Raw genomic sequence first — 13,154 nt, 5'->3', positions numbered from 1 at the left:
ATACCTTACTATCCACGTTATCTTTATGTCATGGAATACCTTACTATCCACGCTATCTTTATGTCATGGAATACCTTACTATCCACGTTATCTTCATGTCATGGAATACCTTACTATCCACGTTATCTTTATGTCATGGAATACCTACTATCCACGATATCTTTACGTCATGGATTACCTTACTATCCACGATATCTTTATGTCACGGAATACCTTACTATCCACGATATCTTTACGTCATGGAATACCTTACTATCCACGTTATCTTTATGTCATGGAATACCTTACTATCCACGTTATCTTTATGTCATGGAATACCTTACTATCCACGTTATCTTTATGTCATGGAATGCCTTACTATCCACGTTATCTTTACGTCATGGAATACCTTACTATCCACGATATCTTTATGTCATGGAATACCTTACTATCCACGTTATCTTTATGTCATGGAATACCTTACTATCCACGTTATCTTTATGTCATGGAATACCTTACTATCCACGATATCTTTATGTCATGGAATACCTTACTATCCACGTTATCTTTATGTCATGGAATACCTTACTATCCACGATATCTTTATGTCATGGAATACCTTACTATCCACGTTATCTTTATGTCATGGAATACCTTACTATCCACGTTATCTTTATGTCATGGAATACCTTACTATCCACGTTATCTTTATGTCATGGAATACCTTACTAACCACGTTATCTTTATGTCATGGAATACCTTACTATCCACGTTATCTTCATGTCATGGAATACCTTACTATCCACGTTATCTTTATGTCATGGAATACCTTACTATCCACGTTATCTTTATGTCATGGAATACCTTACTATCCACGATATCTTTATGTCATGGGATACCTTACTATCCACGTTATCTTTATGTCATGGAATACCTTACTATCCACGTTATCTTTATGTCATGGAATACCTTACTATCCACGATATCTTCATGTCATGGAATACCTTACTATCCACGTTATCTTTATCTCATGGAATACCTTACTATCCACGTTATCTTTATGTCATGGAATACCTTACTATCCACGTTATCTTTATGTCATGGAATACCTTACTATCCACGTTATCTTTATGTCATGGAATACCTTACTATCCACGCTATCTTTATGTCATGGAATACCTTACTATCCACGTTATCTTCATGTCATGGAATACCTTACTATCCACGTTATCTTTATGTCATGGAATACCTTACTATCCACGATATCTTTACGTCATGGATTACCTTACTATCCACGATATCTTTATGTCACGGAATACCTTACTATCCACGATATCTTTACGTCATGGAATACCTTACTATCCACGTTATCTTTATGTCATGGAATACCTTACTATCCACGTTATCTTTATGTCATGGAATACCTTACTATCCACGTTATCTTTATGTCATGGAATACCTTACTATCCACGTTATCTTTATGTCATGGAATACCTTACTATCCACGATATCTTTATGTCATGGAATACCTTACTATCCACGTTATCTTTATGTCATGGAATACCTTACTATCCACGTTATCTTCATGTCACGGAATACCTTACTATCCACGTTATCTTCATGTCACGGAATACCTTACTATCCACGTTATCTTTATGTCATGGAATACCTTACTATCCACGTTATCTTTACGTCATGGAATACCTTACTATCCACGATATCTTTACGTCATGGAATACCTTACTATCCACGTTATCTTCATGTCACGGAATACTTAATCTGTCTAACACTACACCTACTGTCCTATCTCACAAAAGTTAAAGATAACAGCATATCTACTGTGCCACCTTATAGTAGTTAAAGATAACAGCATATCTACTGTGCCACCTTATAGTAGTTAAAGATAACAGCATATCTACTGTGCCACCTTATAGTAGTTAAAGATAACAGCATATCTACTGTGCCACCTTATAGTAGTTAAAGATAACAGCATATCTACTGTGCCACCTTATAGTAGTTAAAGATAACAGCATATCTACTGTGCCACCTTATAGTAGTTAAAGATAACAGCATATCTACTGTGCCACCTTATAGTAGTTAAAGATAACAGCATATCTACTGTGCCACCTTATAGTAGTTAAAGATAACAGCATATCTACTGTGCCACTTTATAGTAGTTAAAGATAACAGCATATCTACTGTTATAGCCACTACTTATAGTAGTTAAAGATAACAGCATATCTACTGTGCCACCTTATAGTAGTTAAAGATAACAGCATATCTACTGTGCCACCTTATAGTAGTTAAAGATAACAGCATATCTACTGTGCCACCTTATAGTAGTTAAAGATAACAGCATATCTACTGTGCCACCTTATAGTAGTTAAAGATAACAGCATATCTACTGTTCCACCTTATAGTAGTTAAAGATAACAGCATATCTACTGTGCCACCTTATAGTAGTTAAAGATAACAGCATATCTACTGTGCCACCTTATAGTAGTTAAAGATAACAGCATATCTACTGTGCCACCTTATAGTAGTTAAAGATAACAGCATATCTACTGTGCCACCTTATAGTAGTTAAAGATAACAGCATATCTACTGTGCCACCTTATAGTAGTTAAAGATAACAGCATATCTACTGTGCCACCTTATAGTAGTTAAAGATAACAGCATATCTACTGTGCCACCTTATAGTAGTTAAAGATAACAGCATATCTACTGTGCCACCTTATAGTAGTTAAAGATAACAGCATATCTACTGTGCCACCTTATAGTAGTTAAAGATAACAGCATATCTACTGTGCCACCTTATAGTAGTTAAAGATAACAGCATATCTACTGTTCCACCTTATAGTAGTTAAAGATAACAGCATATCTACTGTGCCACCTTATAGTAGTTAAAGATAACAGCATATCTACTGTGCCACCTTATAGTAGTTAAAGATAACAGCATATCTACTGTGCCACCTTATAGTAGTTAAAGATAACAGCATATCTACTGTGCCACCTTATAGTAGTTAAAGATAACAGCATATCTACTGTGCCACCTTATAGTAGTTAAAGATAACAGCATATCTACTGTGCCACCTTATAGTAGTTAAAGATAACAGCATATCTACTGTGCCACCTTATAGTAGTTAAAGATAACAGCATATCTACTGTGCCACCTTATAGTAGTTAAAGATAACAGCATATCTACTGTGCCACCTTATAGTAGTTAAAGATAACAGCATATCTACTGTGCCACCTTATAGTAGTTAAAGATAACAGCATATCTACTGTGCCACCTTATAGTAGTTAAAGATAACAGCATATCTACTGTGCCACCTTATAGTAGTTAAAGATAACAGCATATCTACTGTGCCACCTTATAGTAGTTAAAGATAACAGCATATCTACTGTGCCACCTTATAGTAGTTAAAGATAACAGCATATCTACTGTGCCACCTTATAGTAGTTAAAGATAACAGCATATCTACTGTGCCACCTTATAGTAGTTAAAGATAACAGCATATCTACTGTGCCACCTTATAGTAGTTAAAGATAACAGCATATCTACTGTGCCACCTTATAGTAGTTAAAGATAACAGCATATCTACTGTGCCACCTTATAGTAGTTAAAGATAACAGCATATCTACTGTGCCACCTTATAGTAGTTAAAGATAACAGCATATCTACTGTGCCACCTTATAGTAGTTAAAGATAACAGCATATCTACTGTGCCACCTTATAGTAGTTAAAGATAACAGCATATCTACTGTGCCACCTTATAGTAGTTAAAGATAACAGCATATCTACTGTGCCACCTTATAGTAGTTAAAGATAACAGCATATCTACTGTGCCACCTTATAGTAGTTAAAGATAACAGCATATCTACTGTGCCACCTTATAGTAGTTAAAGATAACAGCATATCTACTGTGCCACCTTATAGTAGTTAAAGATAACAGCATATCTACTGTGCCACCTTATAGTAGTTAAAGATAACAGCATATCTACTGTGCCACCTTATAGTAGTTAAACTCTTTTTAAAATATAAAAATACTCATAGTAACACAACACCTTTCTCTGTACAGCGTGTTGTGTAAAGTTTCCACACATCAGTTACTAAAGTCAACTTGGTTGTAGTAAGTGATCAGTGTATTGTGTAAAGTTTCCACACATTAGTTACTAAAGTCAACTTGGTTGTGGTAAGTGATCAGCGTGTTGTGTAAAGTTTCCACACATTAGTTACTAAAGTCAACTTGGTTGTGGTAAGTGATCAGCGTGTTGTGTAAAGTTTCCACACATTAGTTACTAAAGTCAACTTGGTTATGGTAAGTGATCAGTGTACAGTGTGTTGTGTAAAGTTTCCACACATTAGTTACTAAAGTCAACTTGGTTGTGGTAAGTGATCAGTGTACAGTGTGTTGTGTAAAGTTTCCACACATTAGTTACTAAAGTCAACTTGGTTGTGGTAAGTGATCAGTGTACAGTGTGTTGTGTAAAGTTTCCACACATTAGTTACTAAAGTCAACTTGGTTATGGTAAGTGATCAGTGTACAGCGTGTTGTGTAAAGTTTCCACACATTAGTTACTAAAGTCAACTTGGTTGTAGTAAGTGATCAGTGTATTGTGTAAAGTTTCCACACATTAGTTACTAAAGTCAACTTGGTTGTAGTAAGTGATCAGTGTACAGTGTATTGTGTAAAGTTTTTACACATTAGTTACTAAAGTCAACTTGGTTATGGTAAGTGATCAGTGTACAGTGTATTGTGTAAAGTTTCCACACATTAGTTACTAAAGTCAACTTGGTTCAGTGTACAGCCACACATTAGTTACTAAAGTAAAGTTTCCACACATTAGTTACTAAAGTCAACCTGTAAGTGATCAGTGTATTGTGTAAAGTTTCCACACATTAGTTACTAAAGTCAACTTGGTTGTGGTAAGTGATCAGTGTACAGTGTGTTGTGTAAAGTTTCCACACATTAGTTACTAAAGTCAACTTGGTTGTAGTAAGTGATCAGTGATCAGTGTTGTTGTGTAAAGTTTCACACATTAGTTACTAAAGTCAACTTGGTTGTGGTAAGTGATCAGTGTACAGTGTATTGTGTAAAGTTTCCACACATTAGTTACTAAAGTCAACTTGGTTGTGGTAAGTGATCAGTGTACAGTGTATTGTGTAAAGTTTCCACACATTAGTTACTAAAGTCAACTTGGTTGTAGTAAGTGATCAGTGTGTGTGTTGTGTAAAGTTTCCACACATTAGTTACTAAAGTCAACTTGGTTGTGGTAAGTGATCAGTGTACAGTGTATTGTGTAAAGTTTCCACACATTAGTTACTAAAGTCAACTTGGTTGTGGTAAGTGATCAGTGTGTTGTGTAAAGTTTCCACACATTAGTTACTAAAGTCAACTTGGTTGTGGAAAGTGACCAGTGTACAGTGTATTGTGTAATGTTTCCACACATTAGTTACTAAAGTCAACTTGGTTGTAGTAAGTGATCAGTGTGTTGTGTAAAGTTTCCACACATTAGTTACTAAAGTCAACTTGGTTGTGGTAAGTGATCAGTGTACAGTGTATTGTGTAAAGTTTCCACACATTAGTTACTAAAGTCAACTTGGTTGTGGTAAGTGATCAGTGTACAGTGTATTGTGTAAAGTTTCCACACATTAGTTACTAAAGTCAACTTGGTTGTAGTAAGTGATCAGTGTGTTGTGTAAAGTTTCCACACATTAGTTACTAAAGTCAACTTGGTTGTGGAAAGTGATCAGTGTACAGTGTATTGTGTAAAGTTTCCACACATTAGTTACTAAAGTCAACTTGGTTGTGGTAAGTGATCAGTGTACAGTGTATTGTGTAAAGTTTCCACACATTAGCTACTAAAGTCAACTTGGTTGTGGTAAGTGATCAGTGTACAGTGTATTGTGTAAAGTTTCCACACATTAGTTACTAAAGTCAACTTGGTTGTAGTAAGTGATCAGTGTGTTGTGTAAAGTTTCCACACATTAGTTACTAAAGTCAACTTGGTTGTGGTAAGTGATCAGTGTACAGTGTATTGTGTAAAGTTTCCACACATTAGTTACTAAAGTCAACTTGGTTGTGGTAAGTGATCAGTGTACAGTGTATTGTGTAAAGTTTCCACACATTAGTTACTAAAGTCAACTTGGTTGTGGTAAGTGATCAGTGTACAGTGTATTGTGTAAAGTTTCCACACATTAGTTACTAAAGTCAACTTGGTTGTAGTAAGTGATCAGTGTGTTGTGTAAAGTTTCCACACATTAGTTACTAAAGTCAAATTGGTTATGGTAAGTGATCAGTTTACAGTGTATTGTGTAAAGTTTCCACACATTAGTTACTAAAGTCAACTTGGTTGTAGTAAGTGATCAGTGTGTTGTGTAAAGTTTCCACACATTAGTTACTAAAGTCAACTTGGTTGTGGTAAGTGATCAGTGTACAGTGTATTGTGTAAAGTTTCCACACATTAGTTACTAAAGTCAACTTGGTTGTAGTAAGTGATCAGTGTGTTGTGTAAAGTTTCCACACATTAGTTACTAAAGTCAACTTGGTTATGGTAAGTGATCAGTGTACAGTGTATTGTGTAAAGTTTCCACACATTAGTTACTAAAGTCAACTTGGTTGTGGTAAGTGATCAGTGTACAGTGTATTGTGTAAAGTTTCCACACATTAGTTACTAAAGTCAACTTGGTTGTGGTAAGTGATCAGTGTACAGTGTATTGTGTAAAGTTTCCACACATTAGTTACTAAAGTCAACTTGGTTGTAGTAAGTGATCAGTGTGTTGTGTAAAGTTTCCACACATTAGTTACTAAAGTCAAATTGGTTGTGTAAAGTTTCCACATTAGTTACTAAAGTAAGTGATCAGTGTACAGTGTGTTGTGTAAAGTTTCCACACATTAGTTACTAAAGTCAACTTGGTTGTAGTAGTGTGATCAGTGTGTTGTGTAAAGTTTCCACACATTAGTTACTAAAGTCAACTTGGTTGTGGTAAGTGATCAGTGTACAGTGTATTGTGTAAAGTTTCCACACATTAGTTACTAAAGTCAACTTGGTTGTGGTAAGTGATCAGTGTACAGTGTATTGTGTAAAGTTTCCACACATTAGTTACTAAAGTCAACTTGGTTGTAGTAAGTGATCAGTGTGTTGTGTAAAGTTTCCACACATTAGTTACTAAAGTCAACTTGGTTATGGTAAGTGATCAGTGTACAGTGTATTGTGTAAAGTTTCCACACATTAGTTACTAAAGTCAACTTGGTTGTGGTAAGTGATCAGTGTACAGTGTATTGTGTAAAGTTTCCACACATTAGTTACTAAAGTCAACTTGGTTGTGGTAAGTGATCAGTGTACAGTGTATTGTGTAAAGTTTCCACACATTAGTTACTAAAGTCAACTTGGTTGTAGTAAGTGATCAGTGTGTTGTGTAAAGTTTCCACACATTAGTTACTAAAGTCAACTTGGTTGTGGTAAGTGATCAGTGTACAGTGTATTGTGTAAAGTTTCCACACATTAGTTACTAAAGTCAACTTGGTTGTAGTAAGTGATCAGTGTACAGTGTGTTGTGTAAAGTTTCCACACATTAGTTACTAAAGTCAACTTGGTTGTAGTAAGTGATCAGTGTGTTGTGTAAAGTTTCCACACATTAGTTACTAAAGTCAACTTGGTTGTAGTAAGTGATCAGTGTACAGTGTGTTGTGTAAAGTTTCCACACATTAGTTACTAAAGTCAACTTGGTTGTAGTAAGTGATCAGTGTACAGTGTGTTGTGTAAAGTTTCCACACATTAGTTACTAAAGTCAACTTGGTTGTGGTAAGTGATCAGTGTACAGTGTGTTGTGTAAAGTTTCCACACATTAGTTACTAAAGTCAACTTGGTTGTAGTAAGTGACCACTGCACAGTGTGTTGTGTAAAGTTTCCACACATTAGTTACTAAAGTCAACTTGGTTGTGGTAAGTGATCAGTGTACAGTGTGTTGTGTAAAGTTTCCACACATTAGTTACTAAAGTCAACTTGGTTGTAGTAAGTGATCAGTGTACAGTGTGTTGTGTAAAGTTTCCACACATTAGTTACTAAAGTCAACTTGGTTGTAGTAAGTGATCAGTGTACAGTGTGTTGTGTAAAGTTTCCACACATTAGTTACTAAAGTCAACTTGGTTGTGGTAAGTGATCAGTGTACAGTGTGTTGTGTAAAGTTTCCACACATTAGTTACTAAAGTCAACTTGGTTGTAGTAAGTGACCACTGCACAGTGTGTTGTGTAAAGTTTCCACACATTAGTTACTAAAGTCAACTTGGTTGTAGTAAGTGATCAGTGTGTTGTGTAAAGTTTCCACACATTAGTTACTAAAGTCAACTTGGTTATGGTAAGTGATCAGTGTACAGTGTATTGTGTAAAGTTTCCACACATTAGTTACTAAAGTCAACTTGGTTGTAGTAAGTGATCAGTGTACAGTGTGTTGTGTAAAGTTTCCACACATTAGTTACTAAAGTCAACTTGGTTGTAGTAAGTGATCAGTGTGTTGTGTAAAGTTTCCACACATTAGTTACTAAAGTCAACTTGGTTGTGGTAAGTGATCAGTGTACAGTGTATTGTGTAAAGTTTCCACACATTAGTTACTAAAGTCAACTTGGTTGTGTGTAAGTGATCAGTGTACAGTGTGTTGTGTAAAGTTTCCACACATTAGTTACTAAAGTCAACTTGGTTGTGGTAAGTGATCAGTGTACAGTGTGTTGTGTAAAGTTTCCACACATTAGTTACTAAAGTCAACTTGGTTGTGGTAAGTGATCAGTGTACAGTGTGTTGTGTAAAGTTTCCACACATTAGTTACTAAAGTCAACTTGGTTGTAGTAAGTGATCAGTGTGTTGTGTAAAGTTTCCACACATTAGTTACTAAAGTCAACTTGGTTGTGGTAAGTGATCAGTGTACAGTGTGTTGTGTAAAGTTTCCACACATTAGTTACTAAAGTCAACTTGGTTGTGGTAAGTGATCAGTGTGTTGTGTAAAGTTTCCACACATTAGTTACTAAAGTCAACTTGGTTGTGGTAAGTGATCAGTGTACACTGTGTTGTGTAAAGTTTCCACACATCAGTTACTAAAGTCAACTTGGTTGTGGTAAATGACCACTGCACACTGTGTTGTGTAAAGTTTCCACACATTAGTTACTAAAGTCAACCTGGTTGTGGAAAGTGATCAGTGTACACTGTGTTGTGTAAAGTTTCTACACATTAGTTACTAAAGTCAACTTGGTTGTGGTAAGTGATCAGTGTACACTGTGTTGTGTAAAGTTTCCACACATTAGTTACTAAAGTCAACCTGGTTGTGGAAAGTGATCAGTGTACACTGTGTTGTGTAAAGTTTCCACACATTAGTTACTAAAGTCAACTTGGTTGTGGTAAGTGATCAGTGTACACTGTGTTGTGTAAAGTTTCCACACATCAGTTACTAAAGTCAACTTGGTTGTGGTAAATGACCACTGCACAGTGTGTTGTGTAAAGTTTCCACACATTAGTTACTAAAGTCAACTTGGTTGTGGAAAGTGATCAGTGTACACTGTGTTGTGTAAAGTTTCCACATTTTATCTACGAACTCCATCCATTCTTCTCTGAGAACTGCGGTGGTTACTGAGAAATCTGTATAATACATGTTCCTTCTTTTAGAGAATCATACATCATAACGCTAATGAAAGAAGTGTTTGTTCATCATGTTTTCGAAATAACACCCCCTGTCGGCCGTACCTGGAACTCTGGTCACGTAAAGACATATAAACTAAATAACGACTATGAAGCCATTATTTGTATGCTATATCGGGAAGAAGACGTCAACTCATGCCGTTGAAGTTCTTGAGGCGCTCTGTGCCTTTGAGCTCGTGTCTACAGTACGATCAACAGCCAGTCTTTAGTCTAAAGACATATTTTTTTTTAATATCACGGGGAGTAACAAAATGTGATTTGTCCCTTAACCTCGAGCCACAGGGTGGGAGAGGGGGGTCATGTTAATAACCTGAGGGTTCTTCGAAACCGAGAAACCAGACAAACAAACAGGGAATGTTTTTTTTTTTTTTTTAATGAAGATAGGAGGCCTTTACTATAGAGTTCACCTGCATGAAGTTTTGGTATTGTGAAATATTATTTGGAACGTTCATCACCTCTTGGTAAAAATCCCAGACCAACTCTGAATTACAAGGTCTTACTGGTGAGCCACCGAGGGACATTCTACTATAAACAAACTGCATGAATATAAAATTTACCCCTAAGACAAAAGAAAAAAGTCTTGACACATTAAATGGTTCATCGTGTAATATATATAAAAAATAAGGTTGTTTCTCTCATCTTGAAGATGTCGCTGTTTTCTCGTTCGCCTGGATTCCATTTCTTAACCCTTGCACTCCTAAAATAAAATTCTGAAGAAGCATTTTGTTGTAATAGATCGAACCAGGGGATGGTAACATACCATCCCTACTCTTCCCTTGCTGAACCAATAGAGGTGAAGAACGTTACGGGAACGTATGAAAATTAACTTGATTTCAATAAATCATTAAAAACACGCCAAAGACGAATAACTGTTACACTCACTACAGAGGGCAGCAGTAATGCCATATATATATATAATTAGAGGCCCACGTCTCCAAGGGATAATTAATAAAACACACATGGGGCGAGTCAGAATATTATGACAGCTTCTCAAACTGCTTGACCTCAACCCTTATTTATAGACAGAGTTAGATGTTTTCAAGCGCAGAAGGGCACAGTAGCTATTTTAAGCGTTGCAGGCAAGCTATTAAAGATGGCTGTGTATAAAGATCTGCATGTTTATAAATAAAATCATAATAATGAAAAAACTCATAGGATTAAGAAATCGAACAAATCCTGGACTTCTCGATGGGGAGAGCTGGCAGTTTATCGAGTATTTTTAAGTTAAATATTAAAATGGTACAACGATCAGGTTACGTAAAATGTTTCGTTGTTTCAACGCTGAACCACAAATTTAGTTACCTGTTCTCCGTCCTTCGTATGGAAGAGAACCCAGAATTTTAACGTTGTAAGTCTGTAAACTTAACTCTGACTCATCGAGGAATAATTACAGAGAAGCTGTTAAATATTTCGATTAAACCAGTTTTTAAGTACAGTGCTGTCCTCTATTGTGAGTTTTAGCTTAACACTACTACCTCGTTTTCAAAACTGTGTCGTGTCAAACCGTTAGAGATATCGCAAGAGTTTCACTGATCGTAGAACAACTACAAATCCAAAATAAAAACTCTACAAACAAACAATATGTGTGGTACTAGGGTGTCATACAAACAAAGATATGTGGACTAGGATGTCATAGAAATAAAGATATGTGGACTAGGGTGTCATAAAAATAAAGGTATGTGGTACTAGGGTGTCATAGAAATAAAGGTATGTGGTACTAGGGTGTCATAGAAATAAAGATATGTGGTACGAGGGTGTCATAGAAATAAAGGTATGTGGTACTAGGGTGTCATAGAAATAAATGTATGTGGGCTACGGTGTCATAGAAATAAAGGTATGTGGTACTAGGGTGTCATAGAAATAAAGATATGTGGGCTAGGGTGTCATAAAAATAAAGGTATGTGGTACTAGGGTGTCATAGAAACAAAGATATGTGGACTAGGATGTCAAGAAACAAAGATATGTGACCAGGGTGTCATAAAAACAAAGGTATGTGGCTACCAGGGTGTCATAGAAATAAAGATATGTGGTAGGAGGGTGTCATAGAAATAAAGGTATGTGGTACTAGGGTGTCATAGAAATAAATGTATGTGGTACTAGGGTGTCATAGAAATAAAGATATATGGGCTAGGGTGTCATAAAAATAAAGGTATGTGGTACTAGGGTGTCATAGAAATAAAGATATGTGGGCTAGGGTGTCATAAAAATAAAGGTATGTGGTACTAGGGTGTCATAAAAATAAAGGTATGTGGTACTAGGGTGTCATAGAAATAAAGATATGTGGTACGAGGGTGTCATAGAAATAAAGGTATGTGGTACTAGGGTGTCATAGAAATAAAGGTATGTGGTACTAGATTGTCTTCAATGATGAAAAGTTTCGGATATTTAAATCAGTGATCATTAATTTAAACAAAAGCCGATAATGTCTTCTCTCCGAAATTTTAAAACAATGAGTTCATTTACCGTTACTTTATATTCTGAATTTCTGTCAGACAAACAACCCATGGTTTTTAAACAAGCATAACGTTTCTTGAAGACACTAACTGAACTGGTGTCACTGTTGTACAAGATAAACCCATATCTTACCTTAACCGAGTTCACTGCTGGACTTCTGTATTATCGTACAAGATAAACCGATACATTATCTTAAGTGATTTCACTGTTGGACCTCTGTATTATTGTACAAGATAAACCGATACCTTACCTTAACTGATTTCACTGTTGGACCTCTGTATTAGTGTACAAGATAAACCGATACATTATCTTAAGTGATTTCACTGTTGGACCTCTGTATTATTGTACAAGATAAACCGATACCTTACCTCAACTGATTTCACTGTTGGACCTCTGTATTATCGTACAAGATAAACCGATACCTTATCTTAACTGATTTCACTGTTGGACCTCTGTATTAGTGTGCAAGATAAACCGATATATTATCTCAACTAGTCCTATCTAATGAGATTCTTATTGCTAGACTCTTCAGATTATAATAATGACGTGGATAACAGCCAGGTTTATTGACCACAAGGGTAACCGCTGTGTTTTATCATAAGAAGTGAACAGATAACTCACGTCATCACTTCCAATTACTTAATCCACCAACTAGTCAGACCTCTTCACTTCTTCCTGGAATACATGGTAAATGGCAGCTATTGCCCTCTATCGGCTAGAAGACTAAATTAACGTCAGTATAAGAAGTCATATTGAAAGCCAGACGATATATTTGATCTCTATTGACAACCACTACGTTAGCGCAAGAGAAAATTATAACGTGCACTTTCGGATTACAATGGAATGAAGTCATCTTTTCACTGATTCGCAAGAAAAGTAAAATTAATTCATTATTCTAATAACCGAGAAAACATAAAACATTAGTGTCTTATATCACACGTAAACAGCTGCCAATCTCGGTTACTCACAAGATAATTGAAGTACCTACTGGGTGAAGGCTTCAAACGATGAATAACACCCAACTTATCTGT

The sequence above is a fragment of the Tachypleus tridentatus genome, chromosome 6, assembly GCF_004210375.1.
Source record: "Tachypleus tridentatus isolate NWPU-2018 chromosome 6, ASM421037v1, whole genome shotgun sequence".
Lineage (NCBI taxonomy): Eukaryota > Metazoa > Arthropoda > Merostomata > Xiphosura > Limulidae > Tachypleus > Tachypleus tridentatus.
This window is presented reverse-complemented; position numbering follows the sequence as displayed.